This window comes from Cherax quadricarinatus, chromosome 25 (assembly GCF_038502225.1).
Source record: "Cherax quadricarinatus isolate ZL_2023a chromosome 25, ASM3850222v1, whole genome shotgun sequence".
Classification (NCBI taxonomy): Eukaryota; Metazoa; Arthropoda; class Malacostraca; order Decapoda; family Parastacidae; genus Cherax; species Cherax quadricarinatus.
The window spans coordinates 1,884,353-1,907,890 of NC_091316.1; the positions used below are offsets into that span (position 1 = coordinate 1,884,353).

Sequence of the window (23,538 nt, forward strand, 5' to 3'; positions counted from 1 at the left end):
CAGTATACCTGACGCCAGTACAACATACAGTATACCTGACACCAGTACAACATACAGTATACCTGACACCAGTACAATATACCTGACGCCAGTACAACATACAGTATACCTGACACCAGTACAACATACAGTATACCTGACACCAGTACAATATACCTGACGCCAGTACAACATACAGTATACCTGACACCAGTACAATATACCTGACGCCAGTACAACATACAGTATACCTGACGCCAGTACAACATACAGTATACCTGACGCCAGTACAACATACAGTATACCTGACGCCAGTACAACATACAGTATACCTGACACTACCACTACATACATTACTCCCGAGTCCACCAAATATTCAGTATTTTGCTACATTATTAAAGCATGTTCATGGCATCATGAAATAACATTCGCATTAATGTGGTTGTCATGGAAACAGGCAGAAGGCAGTGAGCCTCAGTGCCAGGCACTGTGTACCGCCCAGTGTGTCAGCAAGCAAGCAGATACATCCTTGATGCTGTCCTTCATGGCTAGACGTATGTTGAGTTAGAACTACAGTGTAAGTACTCAGCCAACACCTCTTAGTACTATATCTTGGAGTGTTTCCTTAAGACCTGGTAAAGTTACTTCGGATCTTCTTGAGGGAGCAACAAGCGCAACGAGCAGCATATGTTTATAGTTGCCAAATATTACTGCCTCTGGAGGTGTTGGGATGCAACACGTCCCGACAACCACTGGTGGATGCAACACGTCCCGACAACCACTGGTGGATGCAACACTCCTGACAACCACTGGGGGATGCAACACTTCCTGACAACCACTGGTGGATGCAACACTTCCTGACAACCACTGGTGGATGCAACACTTCCGGACAACCACTGGTGGATGCAACACTTCCTGACAACCACTGGACAACCACTGGTGGATGCAACACGTCCCAACAACCACTGGTGGATGCAACACGTCCCAACAACCACTGGTGGATGCAACACGTCCCAACAACCACTGGTGGATGCAACACGTCCCAACAACCACTGGTGGATGCAACACGTCCCAACAACCACTGGTGGATGCAACACGTCCCAACAACCACTGGTGGATGCAACACGTCCCAACAACCACTGGTGGATGCAACACGTCCCAACAACCACTGGTGGATGCAACACGTCCCAACAACCACTGGTGTGACTGGCGCTAGAGCTGGGAGATAATGCTTGTCACAAGCGCTAAACCACTGTGACAGACTTACGGAGACATTGGAAGAAAACCAAAGTGCAGATGTGTTATTCACAGATTTTGTCAAGGAGTTTGACGGATGTCATCGTACGTTGATTATATACAGACTGATGGTGACAGGTATATCCGGGAATGTAGGTCAGTGGATATTCAACTTTCTGAGAGAACACAGAGTTGTATATTACCTGGAGTTTACCTGGAGAGAGTTCCGGGGGTCAACGCCCCCGCGGCCCGGTCTGAGACCAGGCCTCCTGGTGGATCAGAGCCTGATCAACCAGGCTGTTGCTGCTGGCTGCACGCAAACCAACATACGAGCCACAGCCCGGCTGATCCGGAACTGACTTTAGGTGCTTGTCCAGTGCCAGCTTGAAGACTGCCAGGGGTCTGTTGGTAATCCCCCTTATGTGTGCTGGGAGGCAGTTGAACAGTCTCGGGCCCCTGACACTTATTGTATGGTCTCTTAACGTGCTAGTGACACCCCTGCTTTTCATTGGGGGGATGGTGCATCGTCTGCCAAGTCTTTTGCTTTCGTAGTGGGTGATTTTCGTGTGCAAGTTCGGTACTAGTCCCTCTAGGATTTTCCAGGTGTATATAATCATGTATCTCTCCCTCCTGCGTTCCAGGGAATACAGGTTTAGGAACCTCAAGCGCTCCCAATAATTGAGGTGTTTTATCTCCGTTATGCGCGCCGTGAAAGTTCTCTGTACATTTTCTAGGTCGGCAATTTCACCTGCCTTGAAAGGTGCTGTTAGTGTGCAGCAATATTCCAGCCTAGATAGAACAAGTGACCTGAAGAGTGTCATCATGGGCTTGGCCTCCCTAGTTTTGAAGGTTCTCATTATCCATCCTGTCATTTTTCTAGCAGATGCGATTGATACAATGTTATGGTCCTTGAAGGTGAGATCCTCCGACATGATCACTCCCAGGTCTTTGACGTTGGTGTTTCGCTCTATTTTGTGGCCAGAATTTGTTTTGTACTCTGATGAAGATTTAATTTCCTCATGTTTACCATATCTGAGTAATTGAAATTTCTCATCGTTGAACTTCATATTGTTTTCTGCAGCCCACTGAAAGATTTGGTTGATGTCTGCCTGGAGCTTTGCAGTGTCTGCAATGGAAGACACTGTCATGCAGATTCGGGTGTCATCTGCAAAGGAAGACACGGTGCTGTGGCTGACATCCTTGTCTATGTCGGATATGAGGATGAGGAACAAGATGGGAGCTAGTACTGTGCCTTGTGGAACAGAGCTTTTCACCGTAGCTGCCTCGGACTTTACTCTGTTGACGACTACTCTCTGTGTTCTGTTAGTGAGGAAATTATAGATCCATCGACCGACTTTTCCTGTTATTCCTTTAGCACGCATTTTGTGCGCTATTACGCCATGGTCACACTTGTCGAAGGCTTTTGCAAAGTCTGTATATATTACATCTGCATTCTTTTTGTCTTCTAGTGCATTTAGGACCTTGTCGTAGTGGTCCAATAGTTGAGACAGACAGGAGCGACCTGTTCTAAACCCATGTTGCCCTGGGTTGTGTAACTGATGGGTTTCTAGATGCGTGGTGATCTTGCTTCTTAGGACCCTTTCAAAGATTTTTATGATATGGGATGTTAGTGCTATTGGTCTGTAGTTCTTTGCTGTTGCTTTACTGCCCCCTTTGTGGAGTGGGGCTATGTCTGTTGTTTTTAGTAACTGTGGGACGACCCCCGTGTCCATGCTCCCTCTCCATAGGATGGAAAAGGCTCGTGATAGGGGCTTCTTGCAGTTCTTGATGAACACAGAGTTCCATGAGTCTGGCCCTGGGGCAGAGTGCATGGGCATGTCATTTATCGCCTGTTCGAAGTCATTTGGCGTCAGGATAACATCGGATAGGCTTGTGTTAATCAAATTTTGTGGCTCTCTCATAAAAAATTCATTTTGATCTTCGACTCTCAGTCTGGTTAGCGGCTTGCTAAAAACTGAGTCATATTGGGACTTGAGTAGCTCACTCATTTCCTTGTTGTCATCTGTGTAGGACCCATCTTGTTTAAGTAGGGGCCCAATACTGGACGTTGTTCTCGATTTTGATTTGGCATAGGAGAAGAAATACTTTGGGTTTCTTTCGATTTCATTTATGGCTTTTAGTTCTTCCCGCGATTCCTGACTCCTAAAGGATTCTTTTAGCTTAAGTTCGATGCTTGCTATTTCTCTGACCAGTGTCTCCCTACGCATTTCAGATATATTGACCTCTTTTAGCCGCTCTGTTATTCTTTTCCGTCGCCTGTAAAGGGAGCGCCTGTCTCTTTCAGTTTTACATCTACTCCTCCTTTTTCTTAGAGGAATAAGCCTTGTGCATACATCGAGTGCTACCGAGTTAATCTGTTCTAGGCATAAGTTGGGGTCTGTGTTGCTTAGTATATCTTCCCAGCTTATATCGGTTAGGACTTGGTTTACTTGGTCCCACTTTATGTTTTTGTTATTGAAGTTGAATTTGGTGAATGCTCCCTCGTGACTAATCTCATTATGTCGGTCTGGGGCTCCGCGCATACATGACTGAACCTCAATTATGTTGTGATCTGAGTATATTGTTTTTGATATGGTGATATTTCTTATCAGATCATCATTGTTAGTGAAGATGAGGTCTAGTGTATTCTCCAGTCTAGTAGGCTCTATTATTTGCTGGTTTAAATTGAATTTTGTGCAGAGATTTAAAAGCTCGCGTGAGTGTGAGTTTTCATCAGAGCTGCCTCCTGGTGTTATTTCTGCAACAATATTATTTGCTATATTCCTCCATTTTAGGTGCCTTAAGTTGAAATCCCCCAGGAGCAAGATGTTGGGTGCAGGAGCTGGAAGGTTTTCCAGACAGTGGTCAATTTTTAACAGCTGTTCCTGGAATTGCTGGGATGTTGCATCCGGAGGCTTGTAGACTATCACAATGACTAGGTTTTGGTTCTCGACCTTTACTGCTAAAACTTCCACTACATCATTTGAGGCATTTAGCAGTTCTGTGCAAACAAGTGACTCTGCAATGTACAGGCCAACCCCCCCCTTTTGCCTGTTCACTCTGTCACATCTGTATAGGTTGTAACCTGGGATCCATATTTCGTTGTCCAAGTGATCCTTTATGTGGGTCTCAGTGAAAGCCGCGAACATTGCCTTTGCCTCTGCAAGCAGTCCACGGATGAAAGGTATTTTGTTGTTTGTTGCTGGCTTTAGACCCTGTATATTTGCAAAGAAGAATGTTATCGGACTGGTGGTATTGTTGGTACTGGGGGGGGATTTTTTTTCCGGCATTAGTATCTGTATCTGTTGGTTTGGAGTGGAGGCCATCGACTGTGGTTCCACTCCAGGAATGACTGGATTTGGTGTACGATTTCTGCCATTTCCTGCCAGTTTTTTTTTCTTCCTGGCACTAAAAAACCTCTCCCTCTTGAGTGGCTGTGGCTACCCAGGTTTTCCCATGGCCTGGATGTTTTGTATCTTTTTGTCCCCTTTAGATGGTATGCCTGGCAATTTAAGTTGTAGCACAGTCTTTCCTGTACTGAAGAGGTACACAGTTCAGGGTGAAAAAGCTTACAGGAAGGGAGTTTGCATTTTCCTGTTGTCATATGGGCATGGCATTTCCTAGGGTGGTCATAGTTGCACGTCCCATCTGTTTTTCCAGATTTCCCATGCCAGCAGATACCGAGTGCATAGTATGTGCACAGGCTTGGTTTCCGTTTGCCTTGGGTTTCTGTGACTGTATTCCCTGTTGGTGCATGTTTCCCTGTCTTACTTCTATCCTCCCTAGCACCAACAATGGAGCTCCCACCATTTGTTTTTGGTAATATATCCTCACTATTGCTAGTGGAGTCCTCTTGTTTGCTATTTCCTGCGGTATTTCTAGTTTGCAATATTGGTTTTATCTTATCTTTGACTACACTTGTTTCCCTACTATGGCTCCTGTCCCCTATGCGGTCATTCATATGTATTCCTTCCTGCGTATAATTCCCGACTACCTGGACAAAATCTCCAGCTTCACCATTTCTGTCTCCCAGGACAGCATCTCCATCTTCCCCATTACTGTCTCCCAGGACAGCATCTCCAGCTTCACCATTACTGTCTCCCAGGACAGCACCTCCAGCTTCACCATTATAGAGCAAAATCCAACATTTGCAAGGTTTAAAAACTCGGGACGCCGAGGTATCTTCGCCTTTACCTTTGATAAGTTTCGAGTTTTCTTACTTATTGGAGCCTGGCCCTCGCCTAGGCTTTTTTGGTGCTTGCCTGGTCAACCAGGTTGTTGCTGCTGGCGGCCCGCTGGCCCACATGTCCATCACAGCATGGTTGATCTGGCAACTGGTGGAGGTATTTGTCTGGTTTCCTCTTGAAAAATTCTACACCAAAGTAAACAAGAAAAGTTACCTCGGTAGAAGACACTGAAATATTGAAAAAAGATGTAAGTGGAGCTTTCAGTTGGGCATTGAACAACGTGATGTTCATTGGTGGTGAGTTCCAGCTGCTTAGGTATAAAAAAATGACGATTTGCTAAGGGACACTGTATACAAAACTCAAGAGGATCATCAAAGAGAACGAAAGCAACACGTGAAAGACCGGGGAGTAATTATGTCGGCTGACCTTTCTTTCAAAGAATACGATAAGGCAAATGTCACGACAGCCAGGAAAATGATGGGGGTGGATAATGAGAAGTTTTAAAACAAGGGAAATAGTGCCAATGTTGATATTTGCATCGCTTGCGCTCTCTTGTTTAGATTATTGTTTAGTGTTGATGTCCCCATCCAGGGCGGGGGAGATGTGAGACATGGAACACATACACTGATCATTTACAGGTCGCAAAAAAAAAGAGTCATTAAGGTATTTAAATTACAGGGAACGCCCCAGAGTCCAAACTTTGTACTCACTGGAGCGGAGGAGAGAGATGCATGATAATATATACCTGGAAAGTACTTGAGAACCTTGTCTCAAACCTGCACACTGCCATAACAACATACTGGAGCGTGATATATGGAAGGATATGTAGGAGCACCGTGGGCGCAGTAAGAGAACATTATATCAACGTCCTTGGCTCTGGACTTAAACATCTTACCAGAAGGTGTCAAAAATGGCGTTTCGACAAGTGTAGAAGTCTACAAGGAGTTGTACAAGTACCTCCACCAGGTACCAGATCAACCAGGCTGTAATGGATATGTGGATCAGCGGACCACCAGCAGCAACAACCTTGTTGACCAGTCTAGCACCAGATAAACCTGGCTCCGGGAGTATAACAACACTTCGAACCTTATGGTGCGTCACAGCTTCAGTAATCCACCAAGGATGTTGCTAGTATGGTGCGTCACAACCTCAGTAATCCACCAAGGATGTTGCTAGTATGGTACGTCACACCCTCAGTAATCCACCAAGGATGTTGCTAGTATGGTGCGTCACAACCTCAGTAATCCACCAAGGATGTTGCTAGTATGGTGCGTCACAACCTCAGTAATCCACCAGGGATGTTGCTAGTATGGTGCGTCACAACCTCAGTAATCCACCAAGGATGTTGCTAGTATGGTGCGTCACAACCTCAGTAATCCACCAAGGATGTTGCTAGTATGGTACGTCACAACCTCAGTAATCCACCAAGGATGTTGCTAGTATGGTGCGTCACAGCCTCAGTAATCCACCAAGGATGTTGCTAGTATGGTGCGTCACAACCTCAGTAATCCACCAAGGATGTTGCTAGTATGGTACGTCACAACCTCAGTAATCCACCAAGGATGTTGCTAGTATGGTGCGTCACAGCCTCAGTAATCCACCAAGGATGTTGCTAGTATGGTACGTCACAACCTCAGTAATCCACCAAGGATGTTGCTAGTATGGTACGTCACAACCTCAGTAATCCACCAAGGATGTTGCTAGTATGGTGCGTCACAGCTTCAGTAATCCACCAAGGATGTTGCTAGTATGGTGCGTCACAGCCTCAGTAATCCACCAAGGATGTTGCTAGTATGGTGCGTCACAACCTCAGTAATCCACCAAGGATGTTGCTAGTATGGTGCGTCACAACCTCAGTAATCCACCAAGGATGTTGCTAGTATGGTGCGTCACAACCTCAGTAATCCACCAAGGATGTTGCTAGTATGGTGCGTCACAACCTCAGTAATCCACCAAGGATGTTGCTAGTATGGTACGTCACAACCTCAGTAATCCACCAAGGATGTTGCTAGTATGGTGCGTCACAGCCTCAGTAATCCACCAAGGATGTTGCTAGTATGGTACGTCACAACCTCAGTAATCCACCAAGGATGTTGCTAGTATGGTGCGTCACAGCTTCAGTAATCCACCAAGGATGTTGCTAGTATGGTGCGTCACAACCTCAGTAATCCACCAAGGATGTTGCTAGTATGGTGCGTCACAACCTCAGTAATCCACCAAGGATGTTGCTAGTATGGTGCGTCACAACCTCAGTAATCCACCAAGGATGTTGCTAGTATGGTGCGTCACAACCTCAGTAATCCACCAAGGATGTTGCTAGTATGGTGCGTCACAACCTCAGTAATCCACCAAAGTACCAGGTTGCTTATCAAATTCCTTCTTGAAGACACTGTTCGTATTTCTCAGCTTTTCAATGAAGCCTTTGTTCTTGTTTTGTTTTGTTAGGTGATAGAAATGGCAAGAGTACCGCTGGAGAAAGTTGTGGTAGGGGAGAGCAAAGGATATGTTTGTGGGGTTGACAGGAATAGATATGTATGAAAGCTTTTAAATGGCTTAGCCATTTTGGGTTTGTTTTAAGAACATATTTTGTCAGGTCAGTGAAAAGTCTCTATGTGATTTATGATGTGCTGATCTGTACATGATGTTTCATTGTCTTAAAACTTGATCAAGGGTGTGGAGACTGGCACGGCCTCGCCCACATTATCACCAGTAACTCACGGAACTGACACCATTGTGACCCATGGCAAACCAGACCTAAAATTAGCAGGCCAGTTTCTAAACCAGTCTTTACAACATTATAGTGAACCCACTTAACTAGTACATCTTATATACAAGTGTGTGATCAACCAGTCTACTGTGTCTACCTCGCACTTGAAGTTATCCAAAGTAATAGACTGATGCATCAGGCTAGGTAGTAACTAGTTTGCGACTAAAGCTTTAGGATCCTCCAAGCAAATCCAGGATTACTGTCTAGTTAACCAGACGGATTTGGTTCTTTTGTTTACAAACATGTACAGGATTTGCTGTAGTTGATAAATACCATGACTGGAACAATATACAAATAACCCGCACATGGTACAAGTCGGACCGTAACGTCGTCTTAAGCTTCTCTCGCCTCTGTGCGAGTTATTTGTGTACACTGATGAATGGGTAATGCGCACAAATATCTCAACTTCAACTTAAAAATCTCAAAATTTTTCGTTCTTACTAGCGGGTAAACCTTCCTAAGACGCCTGATGAGAATCACAAGTTAGAACAAACGTCCGCTGTTTATTTTTTTCTGTACAGATGAGTGTAAGTTACTGGTGTAGTAAATATAGGGATGCCTGTTTATAAGGCTAATGGCGCGTCCACTATTTAGGCTATAATGTAGTGTAATTGAGGTATGTTGACACATACTGGGAGGAGGAGTGGCACAGGTGCATAATAAGCTCAACCCTTGGGGCCACAATCTAATCTCTGGGTTTTGAGTTTCCAAAGTAATGTAATACATTGTTGTGGTTTGTGTCTTTGTTTGTATAAGACAGCAGCGTGAGAAAGAGAGAAGGCAACAGTGACGTCTACCCACACCCGATGTTTCTCACCACCAGTGACGTCTACCCACACCCGATGTTTCTCACCACCAGTGACGTCTACCCACACCCGATGTTTCTCACCACCAGTGACGTCTACCCACACCCGATGTTTCTCACCACCAGTGACGTCTACCCACACCCGATGTTTCTCACCACCAGTGACGTCTACCCACACCCGATGTTTCTCACCACCAGTGACGTGCCTACACTCACTGTTTCTCAACACCAGTGACGTCTACCCACACCCGATGTTTCTCACCACCAGTGACGTGCCTACACTCACTGTTTCTCAACACCAGTGACGTCTACCTACACTCACTGTTTCTCAACACCAGTGACGTCTACCTACACTCACTGTTTCTCACCACCAGTGACGTTGACACCTTGAAGATTCTGGGGGGATTGGTCCCTAATCTGCATACAGAGATCACTCCCTACGAAACCAAAAAAAACTTGGCAGGCGATGCAACATACACCAAGTGAAAAGTAGGAGAGCCATTAGTACACTAAGAGAAAACATAGTAAGTGTCCGGGACTGTTCAACAGGACTGTTCAATACCTCCCCCCCCCACCAGCCATAAAGGGAATTACTAATAGACCCCTGGTTGTCTTCAAGAGGGGGCTGGACAGTCAGTGCCGTTGGACTAGGTGCGGCCAGCAGTAACAGCCTGGTTGATCAGACCCTGATCCACCAGGAGGTCTGGTCGTGGACCGGGCCGCGGGGACGTTGATCCCCGGAATGCCCTCCAGGTAGACTCTAGATAGACATACCTACAATCACTGTTTCTCGCCACCAGTGACGTCTACCTACACTCGATGTTTCTCACCACCAGTGACGTCTACCTACACTCGATGTTTCTCACCATCAGTGACGTCTACCTACACTCGATGTTTCTCACCATCAGTGACGTCTACCTACACGATGTTTCTCACCACCAGTGACGTCTACCTACACTCGATGTTTCTCACCACCAGTGACGTCTACGTACACTCGATGTTTCTCACCATCAGTGACGTCTACCTACACGATGTTTCTCACCACCAGTGACGTCTACCTACACTCGATGTTTCTCACCACCAGTGACGTCTACCTACACTCGATGTTCCTCACCACCAGTGACGTCTACCTACACTCGATGTTTCTCACCACCAGTGACGTCTACCTACACTCGATGTTTCTCACTGGGTCACTACAGTAGCAGTAGTTACAGTACAAGTGTCTCTGGCTTGGAGTTAATCTGATAATATTATTTTTGGAGGTAGAGAGGAAGTGTTTAAAGTGTAGTGAGTGTTGGTGTGTGGGAGCCGACGGTGTATCGATCCCGCAGCCACACTCATCCTTGGCCTCTTTTTGGAGATTTTGTGGTGGTAGCTGTGTGTGGTGTCCTAGGTCACACACACACACACACACACACACACACACACACACACACACACACACACACACACACACACACACACACACACACACACACACACACACACACACAGTGTAAAGTGTGTGTGTGTGTACTCACCTAGTTGAGGTTGCAGGGGTCGAGTCCAAGCTCCTGGCCCCGCCTCTTCACTGGTCGCTACTAGGTCACTCAACCTGAACCGTGAGCTTTATCATACCTCTGCTTAAAGCTATGTATGGATCCTGCCTCCACTACATCTCTTCCCAAACTATTCCACTTACTAACTCTGTGGCTGAAGAAATACTTCCTAACATCCCTGTGATTCATCTGTGTCTTCAGCTTCCAAATGTGTCCCCTTGTTGCTGTGTCCAATCTCTGGAACATCCTGTCTTTGTCCACCTTGTCAATTCCTCTCAGTATTTTGTATGTCGTTATCATGTCCCCCCTATCTCTCCTGTCCTCCAGTGTCGTCAGATTGATTTCCCTTAACCTCTCCTCGTAGGACATACCTCTTAGCTCTGGGACTAGTCTTGTTGTGTACTCACCTAATTGTGGTTGCAGGGGTCGAGACTCAGCTCCTGGCCCCGCCTCTTCACTGATCGCTACTGGATCCTCTCTCTCTCTGCTTCCTGAGCTTTGTCATACCTCTTCTTACAACTATGTATGGTTCCTGCCTCCACTACTTCACTTGCTAGGCTATTCCACTTGCTGACAACTCTATGACTGAAGAAATACTTCCTAACGTCCCTGTGACTCGTCTGAATCTTCAGCTTCCAGTTGTGACCCCTTGTCCCTGTGTCCCCTCTCTGGAACATCCTATCTCTGTCCACCTTGTCTATTCCCCGCAGTATCTTGTAAGTCGTTATCATGTCTCCCCTGACCCTTCTGTCCTCCAGTGTCGTCAGTCCGATTTCCCTTAACCTTTCCTCGTACGACATTCCCTTGAGCTCTGGTACTAGCCTTGTTGCAAACCTTTGTACTTTCTCTAACTTCTTGACGTGCTTGACCAGGTGTGGGTTCCAGACTGGTGCTGCATACTCCAGTATGGGCCTAACATACACAGTGTACAGTGTCTTGAACGATTCCTTATTAAGGTATCCGAATGCTATTCTCAGGTTTGCCAGGCGCCCGTATGCTGCAGCGGTTATTTGGTTGATGTGCTCGGTGTTATGGTCACCCCAAGGTCTTTCTCCCTGAGTGAGGTCTGTAGTCTTTGTCCACCTAGCCTATACTCTGTCTGCGGTCTTCTTTGCCCCTCCCCAATCTTCATGACTTTGCATTTGGCTGGATTGAATTCGAGAAGCCAGTTACTGGACCACATGTCCAGCCTGTCCAGGTCTCTTTGCAGTCCTGCCTCATCCTCGTCCAATTTAATTCTTCTCATCAACTTTACGTCATCTGCGAACAGGGACACTTCAGAGTCTATTCCTTCCATCATGTCGTTCACATATATCAAAAATAGCACTGGTCCTAGAACTGACCCCTGTGGGACCCCGCTCGTAACAGGCGCCCACTGTGATACCTCTTCACGTACCATGACTCGTTGCTGCCTCCTTGTCAGGTATTCCCTTATCCATTGCAGTGCCCTCCCTTTTACGTGCGCCTGATCCTCCAGCTTCTGCACTAATCTCTTGTGGGGAACTGTGTCAAAGGCCTTCCTGCAGTCTAGGAAAACGCAATCTACCCAACCCTCTCTCTCGTGTCTTACTTCTGTTACCTTGTCATAAAACTCCAGGAGGTTTGTGATACAAGATTTGCCTTCCATGAACCCATGTGTGTGTGTGTGCGTGCTTGCGTGTGTGTGTGTGTGTGTGTGTGTGTGTGTGTGTGTGTGTAATGTAATCACATCTTGAACAAGAAAATGCACAAGAAATGTTTTCCTGTAGGAGTGCTTGGCTGCCTGCACCCCGCTGCCTGACGTACGATACTTGTTGACGTTCAGTTTTTGGGTCATGAGAATGATTTATAAATTGCATTTTTTTTGCGGCTGTGCTTGGTATATTAGGCTCTTAGAAGACTCCCCTTGTCTTTTGAGTTACGACTTTCTTTTATCATAGGGTAAGTCCGGCGGTTAAATTGAGTTGAGTGAAGATATATATATATATATATATATATATATATATATATATATATATATATATATATATATATATATATATATATGTTAAGAAGTGAATCAGAAACTGGCTCCAGCGTAGTGAATATTTCAGTCAGATTTATGTAGTTGTCTTGGTGATAGTATAGTTTGATGCAGTCAACTTCATCTCTTAGTTGGTAATATGTTGTTTTAGATGAGTGTTGACGTTGGTCGTGCGTCTGGCAGGGCATCACCTGCTACATGTTGCCAGTGACGCAGGAAAATTTTTTACCATCTTTTTCGTTGAACATTAAAATGGTATAAAATACCGACAATCATTTTCGTTGTTTAATTTGCTCGTTTTATTCCTTTAACTTTCACAATGTGACCCCTACGTGTTTAACGCTTGCCTTTACATTTGATGAGTTCCGAGTCTTTTCTGATCCCAGGTTTGTCTGGTGCTAGCCTGGTCAACCAGGCTGTTGCTGCTGCTTGTCCGCTGACACACATATCCATCACAGCCTGGTTGGTCTGGCACCTAGTAAAGATACTTATCCAGTTTCCTCTTGAAGACTTCTACACTTGTTCCAACAGTGTTTATATCTTCAGGTTTAGATGTTTAATAATCTGGGGCCACGGATGTTGATACAATGCTCCCTTATTGTGCCCACCGCACCCCAGTTTTTCATTGGTTTATTTTACACTTCCTGCTATATTTCTCACTCCAGTATGTTATGGCAGTGTGCAGGTTTGTGACCAGGCCCTCGAGTGCTTTCCAGGTATATATTATCATGTACCTCTCTCTCCTCCGCTCCAGGGAGTACATATTTAGTACTCTGAGGCGTTCCCAGTAATTTAAATGTCTTATTGGGTCTATACGAGCCATCAGTGATGTGTGTGTCAGGTTCAACTTGCCCCTGATATAATTATTGCACTGACCTCTCATACCTTTCTGAGATTTATTGTTCTAGGTCAGCGATTAAATAATTTTGACTTGAAAAAATGATCCTGTTTCCTTATTATCTCTGTTCTTGCTTATTACTTTGCTTTGTTCCTTCTTATTATCTCTGTTCTTGCTTATTACTTTGCTTTGTTCCTTCTTATCTCTGTTTTTGCTTTCTGTGAATACGTATTATCTTTATTCAGTCCCGCATATGCAAACTGCTGCCATAACAACCTACTGGAGCGAAGTCTTCTGGGGAAAATTTGACAAGTATCTCCAACAAATGCAAGATCAACCAGGCTGAGATGGATATGTGGACCAGCGGGCGACCAGCAGCAACAGCCTGGTTGACCAGGCAAGCACTAAGCAAGCATTGTTCCTAGAGTTGGAAAACTGTCGTACGCTATCCCTCCTCCACCTGTAAAACTAGTGAACTTGCCTGCCAGTCAGCCAGCCAGTTAACCAGGCAGCCAACGAACCGGTTAATTAGTCAATTGTTCAGCCAGTTACTGGGGAAGCCATTCAGGAAGCAACCAGTCAAAACGAGAGCCCGCAGAGCGAACCAAGCTATCACCAGTCAGTCTTATGGGTGAGTGGCAGCCAAGCAGAGAGGTAGCCGGCAGTCAGACAGGTAGGCAAAGAAGCAAGCAGTTGGGAGGCACATCGAGCCTGGCCCATAGTCGGGCTGCAGGAGTACAAGGACACTGGTACTTGTTACAACACTGGTACTTGTTACAACACTAGTACTTGTTACAACACTGGTACTTGTTACAACACTGGTGCTTGTTACAACACTGGTACTTGTTACAACACTGGTACTTGTTACAACACTGGTGCTTGTTACAACACTGGTGCTTGTTACAACACTGGTGCTTGTTACAACACTGGTACTTGTTACAACACTGGTGCTTGTTACAACACTGGTACTTGTTACAACACTGGTACTTGTTACAACACTGGTACTTGTTACAACACTGGTGCTTGTTACAACACTGGTACTTGTTACAACACTGGTACTTGTTACAACACTGGTGCTTGTTACAACACTGGTGCTTGTTACAACACTGGTGCTTGTTACAACACTGGTACTTGTTACAACACTGGTGCTTGTTACAACACTGGTGCTTGTTACAACACTGGTACTTGTTACAACACTGGTGCTTGTTACAACACTGGTACTTGTTACAACACTGGTACTTGTTACAACACTGGTACTTGTTACAACACTGGTACTTGTTACAACACTGGTGCTTGTTACAACACTGGTGCTTGTTACAACACTGGTACTTGTTACAACACTGGTGCTTGTTACAACACTGGTACTTGTTACAACACTGGTGCTTGTTACAACACTGGTACTTGTTACAACACTGGTACTTGTTACAACACTGGTGCTTGTTACAACACTGGTGCTTGTTACAACACTGGTGCTTGTTACAACACTGGTACTTGTTACAACACTGGTACTTGTTACAACACTGGTGCTTGTTACAACACTGGTGCTTGTTACAACACTGGTGCTTGTTACAACACTGGTGCTTGTTACAACACTGGTACTTGTTACAACACTGGTACTTGTTACAACACTGGTGCTTGTTACAACACTGGTGCTTGTTACAACACTGGTACTTGTTACAACACTGGTACTTGTTACAACACTGGTGCTTGTTACAACACTGGTGCTTGTTACAACACTGGTACTTGTTACAACACTGGTACTTGTTACAACACTGGTACTTGTTACAACACTGGTACTTGTTACAACACTGGTGCTTGTTACAACACTGGTGTTTGTTACAACACTGGTACTTGTTACAACACTGGTGCTTGTTACAACACTGGTACTTGTTACAACACTGGTGCTTGTTACAACACTGGTACTTGTTACAACACTGGTACTTGTTACAACACTGGTACTTGTTACAACACTGGTGCTTGTTACAACACTGGTGCTTGTTACAACACTGGTGCTTGTTACAACACTGGTACTTGTTACAACACTGGTGCTTGTTACAACACTGGTGCTTGTTACAACACTGGTGCTTGTTACAACACTGGTGCTTGTTACAACACTGGTGCTTGTTACAACACTGGTACTTGTTACAACACTGGTACTTGTTACAACACTGGTACTTGTTACAACACTGGTGCTTGTTACAACACTGGTACTTGTTACAACACTGGTGCTTGTTACAACACTGGTACTTGTTACAACACTGGTGCTTGTTACAACACTGGTGCTTGTTACAACACTGGTGCTTGTTACAACACTGGTACTTGTTACAACACTGGTACTTGTTACAACACTGGTGCTTGTTACAACACTGGTACTTGTTACAACACTGGTACTTGTTACAACACTGGTACTTGTTACAACACTGGTACTTGTTACAACACTGGTGCTTGTTACAACACTGGTGTTTGTTACAACACTGGTACTTGTTACAACACTGGTGCTTGTTACAACACTGGTACTTGTTACAACACTGGTGCTTGTTACAACACTGGTACTTGTTACAACACTGGTACTTGTTACAACACTGGTACTTGTTACAACACTGGTGCTTGTTACAACACTGGTGCTTGTTACAACACTGGTGCTTGTTACAACACTGGTGCTTGTTACAACACTGGTGCTTGTTACAACACTGGTGCTTGTTACAACACTGGTGCTTGTTACAACACTGGTACTTGTTACAACACTGGTGCTTGTTACAACACTGGTGCTTGTTACAACACTGGTGCTTGTTACAACACTGGTGCTTGTTACAACACTGGTACTTGTTACAACACTGGTGCTTGTTACAACACTGGTACTTGTTACAACACTGGTGCTTGTTACAACACTGGTGCTTGTTACAACACTGGTACTTGTTACAACACTGGTACTTGTTACAACACTGGTGCTTGTTACAACACTGGTGCTTGTTACAACACTGGTGCTTGTTACAACACTGGTACTTGTTACAACACTGGTACTTGTTACAACACTAGTACTTGTTACAACACTAGTACTTGTTACAACACTGGTGCTTGTTACAACACTGGTGCTTGTTACAACACTGGTGCTTGTTACAACACTGGTACTTGTTACAACACTAGTACTTGTTACAACACTAGTACTTGTTACAACACTGGTGCTTGTTACAACACTGGTACTTGTTACAACAACACTGGTACTTGTTACAACACTGGTACTTGTTACAACACTGGTACTTGTTACAACACTGGTGCTTGTTACAACACTGGTACTTGTTACAACACTGGTGCTTGTTACAACACTGGTTCTTGTTTCAACACTGGTACTTGTTACAACACTGGTACTTGTTACAACACTGGTACTTGTTACAACAACACTGGTACTTGTTACAACACTGGTACTTGTTACAACACTGGTACTTGTTACAACACCGGTACTTGTTACAACACTGGTACTTGTTACAACACTGGTGCTTGTTACATTATTATTATAATCAAAGGGGAAGCGCTAAACCCGGCGGATTATACAGCGCCTGGGGGGGGGGATGTGGAAGGCATTCAGGCTTAATTCGGGGAACTGGAGCACAGATCCAATTCCCTAAATCAAGAGCCCCTCACCAACATCAAGGAACCTTCCTTGAGGGGGGTGCTTGTTACAACACTGGTACTTGTTACAACACTGGTACTTGTTACAACACTGGTACTTGTTACAACACTGGTGCTTGTTACAACACTGGTGCTTGTTACAACACTGGTACTTGTTACAACACTGGTACTTGTTACAACACTAGTACTTGTTACAACACTGGTGCTTGTTACAACACTGGTGCTTGTTACAACACTGGTACTTGTTACAACACTAGTACTTGTTACAACACTAGTACTTGTTACAACACTGGTGCTTGTTACAACACTGGTACTTGTTACAACAACACTTGTACTTGTTACAACACTGGTACTTGTTACAACACCGGTACTTGTTACGAAAACACTGTTACTTTCTAGTGCTTCCAGTGTTGTAGTGGTACAATATTTGTTAATGTACGTTTGTGAGGACCTCCTTTGTTGACTGTGTGAGAGAGAGAGAGAGAGAGAGAGAGTAGTTTCTTGCACTGCTCTCTCTCCTTGCTCAATATAGCAGTTAGGTGAGTGTGGGTTAGCATGTTCTTACATCGTGATAAACAGAGAGGGTGGGACACAACCCACCTCAATGTCCTCTTCAAACAGGGTTCATATTCCCTTCTCTTCCATACCTGTTTAAAAGATAATGCACTCTCAGAATAGTGCAGGTTTCAACCTTATGATTAAATTCCTTAAAGGTGAATTTTACCAGGCTATTATCGTCCGAAAATGAGCGGTTCATCCTTATAGTTATGGTTCTTATGCCACTATTACCCGGCTTTAGGGGGGATTACGGAGAATTTAATCTTATGGGTAATGGCGATAAGGGTGATTACAAGGCGGGATTGTAAAGGGATGGTGGGGGGGCGGAGCTAGCTGAGGTTGTGGGGGTAGTGGATTGTTCCTGGGATAGAAGTGGAGATGAGACTGGTGTGGGTGGCTAGGAGACCGTGATGTGGGTGGCTAGGAGACCATAGTGTGGGTGGTTCGGAGACCATAGTGTGGGTGGTTAGGTGACCATAATGTGGGTGGTTAGGTGACCATAATGTGGGTGGTTAGGAGACCATAGTGTGGGTAGTTAGGAGACCATAATGTGGGTGGTTAGGAGACCATAGTGTGGGTAGTTAGGAGACCATAATGTGGGTGGTTAGGAGACCATAGTGTGGGTGCCTAGGAGACCAGTGTGGGTGGGTTAGGTTAAAAGCAGGGGTACAGTGGACACAATAAGAGAACATTATATCAACATCCGTGATCCCAGATTATTCAGTATCTTACCAGAAGATATCAGAAACACAGCTGGGACAAGTATAGAAGACTTCAAGAGGAAACTGGGTATCTTCACCAGGTGTCAGGCTGTGATGGATATGTGGGGCAGCGAGCCACCAGCAGCAATAGCCTGGTTGACCAGATTAGCACCGGACGAGCCTGGGAGTAGAACTATGGTAGCTCATCAGAGGTTAAAAGTATAACCAGAGAGACATGTACACATGGCAGGTCAGGTCAGTTGGAAGATGTGCCACAACTGTGTGGTAATATTACACAGGTCTGGAGAGAATTAGACCTTTATCTGCGGTACCCATCAAGAATAAAAGGCACAGCTGTTCGAGTTACGGTTTTTTACACAGGTCTGGAGTGGGAAGACAAAATGCACTTGTGATTTACACATATTTTGTTCTGGTAGTTGACAAGTGTCATCGTCTTTGAAATCTTTGAAGAAAGAACAAAAAAAGGCACAATACTGACCGTAACAATACACAGATAACCCGCACGTAGGAGGAGCTGACGACGATGTTTCAACCTGGAGTAAACGGACCGAAACCTCGTAAGCTTTTCCTGTGTAGGGGTTATTTGTGTTTCGAAATCTTTCGGTCTTTGACCATGACAAGTTTACGTCATTCTGACTCTGAAGGTTATCGTTCATTTCTCATTATTGCCGCGATCATTCCTCTTCCGACTGTGATCTCTACCCCCCCCCCCCCCACCACGCCATTGTATCATTCTATTTCGTCCTGCATTTCACTTCCTATACTCATTCCTCTCCCATTCTTCTCCCAAGAATCAGTCGTTCTCATTCTTACTGCCGTACTGTTTCCAAAGTCATTCCCACTCGCTTCCTGGTCCCTACAACAATTCCCAAACCATTCCTACCAGCATTCCCATCATTACTGCCATTACCATAACCATTTTAACTGGTCTGTCCATCCAGGCGACTACTCCCATTCCCATCTTGACTGCCATTCCAGGGGTCGTTCTAGAAACACTGCCCATCTTCCGGCTTAATCCCCCGACCACCCCCCTTCACCCATTTCCATTTGCCACCACCCTTAGTTCGCCATCACCCAGGCGTCTATTGTCATTCCCGTTCCCAGAATTTGTAATGGTTGAGAGTTGCAGAAGTGTTGGTGGTGGGTTTGTGTCTGCTTGGAGAGAGAGAGAGAGAGAGAGAGAGAGAGAGAGAGAGAGAGAGAGAGAGAGAGAGAAGACAACAATAACAGCAATTCAAGATACAACTTACTGTCAAATTATCTTTTCTTATGGTGTGTTGTTTTACGGGAGTTGAAACCATGTTACTGTTGTTCCCGTTGTTATGTGTTTGTCCCTGTTACTGCTTGTTGATTTACCTGGCGTTTATTGCTGCTCAGATGTATTTTTGTAATCATTATGCAAGTTGTGTGTTAGTGTTGTGATAGGCCGTCGAATTCATTCTGACGAGGACATTAGAGCACTCCAGGAAGATTTGAGTAGACTGATGCAGTGGTCGGAGAAGTGGCAGTTGCAGTTTAATATAGACAAATGCAAAGTTCTAAATGTTGGACAGGACAATAACCATGCCACATACAAACTAAATAATGTAGATCTTAATATTACGGATTGCGAAAAAGATTTAGGAGTTCTGGTTAGCAGTAATCTGAAACCAAGACAACAGTGCATAAGTGTTCGCAATAAAGCTAACAGAATTCTTGGCTTCACATCAAGAAGCATAAATAATAGAAGTCCTCAGGTTGTTCTTCAACTCTGTACATCCTTGGTTAGGCCTCATTTAGATTTTGCTGCACAGTTTTGGTCACCGTATTACAGAATGGATATAAATGCTCTGGAAAATGTACAAAGGAGGATGACAAAGTTGATCCCATGTATCAGAAACCTTCCCTATGAGGATAGACTAAGGGCCCTGAATCTGCACTCTCTAGAAAGACGTAGAATTAGGGGGGATATGATTGAGGTGTATAAATGGAAGACAGGCATAAATAAAGGGGATACCTGGTTACCTGGAGGTTATTCCGGGGATCAACGCCCCCGCGGCCCGGTCCATGACCAGGCCTCCCGATGGATCAGGGCCTGATCAACTAGGCTGTTACTGCTGGCCGCACGCAGTCCAACGTACGAGCCACAGCCCGGCTGATCCGGCACTAACTTTAGGTATCTGTCCAGCTCTCTCTTGAAGGCAGCCAGGGGTTTATTGGCAATTCCCCTAATGCTTGATGGGAGGCTGTTGAACAGTCTTGGGCCCCGGACACTTATGGTGATGTAAATAGTGTGCTGAAAATATCTAGCCAAGACAGGACTCGTAGCAATGGTTTTAAGTTTGAAAAATTCAGATTCAGGAAGGATATAGGAAAGCACTGGTTTGGTAATAGAGTTGTGGATGAGTGGAACAAACTCCCGAGTACAGTTATTGAGGCTAAAACGTTGTGTAGTTTTAAAAATAGGTTAGATAAATACATGAGTGGGTGTGGGTGGGTGTGAGTTGGACCTGATTAGCTTGTGCTACTAGGTCAGTTGCCATGTTCCTTCCTTAAGTGAATGTGACCTGCCCTGACTAGGTTGGGGCATTGACTTAAGCCGGTAGGAGACTTGGACCTGCCTCGCATGGGCCAGTAGGCCTGCTGCAGTGTTCTTTCTTATGTTCTTATGTTTACCTAACACTGTTTCAAGAGTTAGTAGCTAGCGGGGTCATCCAGGCTGTTGGTGCTTGTGTTTGACCTTTATCCACTCTGCCTGAGGTATCCCAGCAAGTGAGCACTTGCTGTCACCAGTTATTACAGAACATGAAAATAGAGGAACACTGCAGGAGGCCTACTGGCCCATACAAGACAGGTCCCAGAGCTACGGAAGAATTGGTTTGTGTACTCCAGGCACCAATCAGACCCAGCCCCTCCCGTGTGAGTAGAAAGGAGAGATGTGGATTGGGGTTAGAAACGTTTTGGGTGCGATTGGAGAACACACAATTGCTGTGCCAGGTGTAGAGGTGTTGTCTAGCCGCGTGTCCCAGCAGCTTGGTGTCTACGTAGTGGCTGTCATGTCCCTTCCTGACATACTTAACATACCATTGACAGAGAGGACCGAGGGTTACCTGGAGTGAGAGAGGGGAAGGTGGGGGAGAAGGGTGTATAAGAGGGGAGAGAAGGGAAAATGGTGGGGGAGAAGGGTGTTAAGGAGGAGACGGAACATGAACGTGGGGAGAAGCAGTCGTCATATGAATTAACTCTATGTTATAAACTAATGTGTATTTGTTCTTTGTTCCACCAGGCTGTTGGGACGAGCGTTCAGCGTCTCTTGCTTCCCTGTAAGTATACACACTGCTACTGTTGCCATTAACGGCATTCTTTTTAATTTTCTCAGTTTGTGTTGGTATCATTGTCGTTGCTTGTTGCGCGTGTTGGCTTAAATCTGTTTGTGAAGTCAGTCATTCTGTTTTACTGTTTTGAGGCCGTTAACAGATATAACAGGTTGAATTATTACTGTTTCTCGTCATTCCTGGTTCCTGGGGCATTGGCTTAAGCCGGTAGGAGACTTGGACCTGCCTCGCATGGGCCAGTAGGCCTGCTGCAGTGTTCCTTCTTTCTTATGTTTATTTGCTCTCTTCCCGCTTCTTACTGCTTTTTTACGATCTCTCCTTCGTGGATTCCGGCAGAGATATGACCACGACGTAGAAAGTATTTTATGTTTATGTTCTTGCTGTTTATTGTTCCCGAGAGAAGTAGAGTTGGAGGTAGCTTCCATACACGGCTTCAGAAGTAGGCACGGTAGGCTCCGTGGAGGTGGAATAGACTACGTCAAGGAGACAAGGGAGGTGGTGGCCAGGAGCCGTGACTCGACCCCTGGGAACAGAAATGGGCGAGCGCACGCACACACGCACGCACACACACACACACACACACACACACACACACACACACACACACACACACACACACACACACACACACACACACACACACACACACACACACAGAACTGGCAGGGAAGCCAGTTAATGAGATGATGGAATATGTAGCAACAAAATGCAAGGAGGCTGAGGAGAGGTTTGTACCCAAGGGTAACAGGAATAATGAAAAAGCCAGGATGAGCCCATGGTTTACCCAAAGGTGCAGGGAGGCAAAAACCAAGTGTGCTAGGGAATGGAAGAAATATAGAAGGCAAAGGACCCAGGAGAATAAGGAGAACAGTCGTAGAGCCAGAAACGAATATGCACAGATAAGAAGGGAGGCCCAAAGACAGTATGAAAATGACATAGCAGCAAAAGCCAAATCTGACCCGAAACTGTTGTACAGCCACATCAGGAGGAAAACAACAGTCAAGGACCAGGTAATCAGGCTAAGGAAGGAAGGAGGAGAGACAACAAGAAATGACCGTGAGGTATGTGAAGAACTCAACAAGAGATTCAAAGAAGTGTTCACAGAGGAGACAGAAGGGACTCCAGAAAGACGGAGAGGTGGGGCACACCACCAAGTGCTGGACACAGTGCACACAACCGAGGAAGAAGTGAAGAGGCTTCTGAGTGAGCTAGATACCTCAAAGGCAATGGGGCCAGATAACATCTCCCCATGGGTATTGAGAGAGGGAGCAGAGGTGCTATGTGTACCCCTAACAACAATATTCAATACATCTATCGAAACAGGGAGATTGCCTGAGGCATGGAAGACAGCAGATGTAGTCCCAATCTTTAAAAAAGGAGACAGACATGAAGCATTAAACTACAGACCAGTGTCACTGACATGTATAGTATGCAAAATCATGGAGAAGATTATCAGGAGAAGAGTGGTGGAACACCTAGAAAGGAACGATCTCATCAACAGCAGCCAACATGGTTTCAGGGACGGGAAATCCTGTGTCACAAACCTACTGGAGTTTTATGACATGGTGACAGCAGTAAGACAAGAGAGAGAGGGGTGGGTGGATTGCATTTTCTTGGACTGCAAGAAGGCGTTTGACACAGTTCCACACAAGAGATTGGTGCAAAAACTGGAGGACCAAGCAGGGATAACAGGGAAGGCACTACAATGGATCAGGGAATACTTGTCAGGAAGACAGCAGCGAGTCATGGTACGTGGCGAGGTGTCAGAGTGGGCACCTGTGACCAGCGGGGTCCCACAGGGGTCAGTCCTAGGACCAGTGCTGTTTCTGGTATTTGTGAACGACATGACGGAAGGAATAGACTCTGAGGTGTCCCTGTTTGCAGATGACGTGAAGTTGATGAGAAGAATTCACTCGATCGAAGACCAGGCAGAACTACAAAGGGATCTGGACAGGCTGCAGACCT

At 45.3% G+C, this 23,538-nt stretch overlaps 1 protein-coding gene across 1 annotated transcript in view; it reads left to right on the forward strand.

Annotated features, from left to right (window-relative positions):
• The window catches only part of LOC128690071 (zinc finger protein 609), a gene marked incomplete in the record, with an annotated part of 259,012 nt that overhangs the window by 77,145 nt on the left and 158,329 nt on the right, over positions 1-23,538 (forward strand). Inside the window, 1 exon segment of the mRNA XM_053778643.2 lies at positions 21,525-21,561.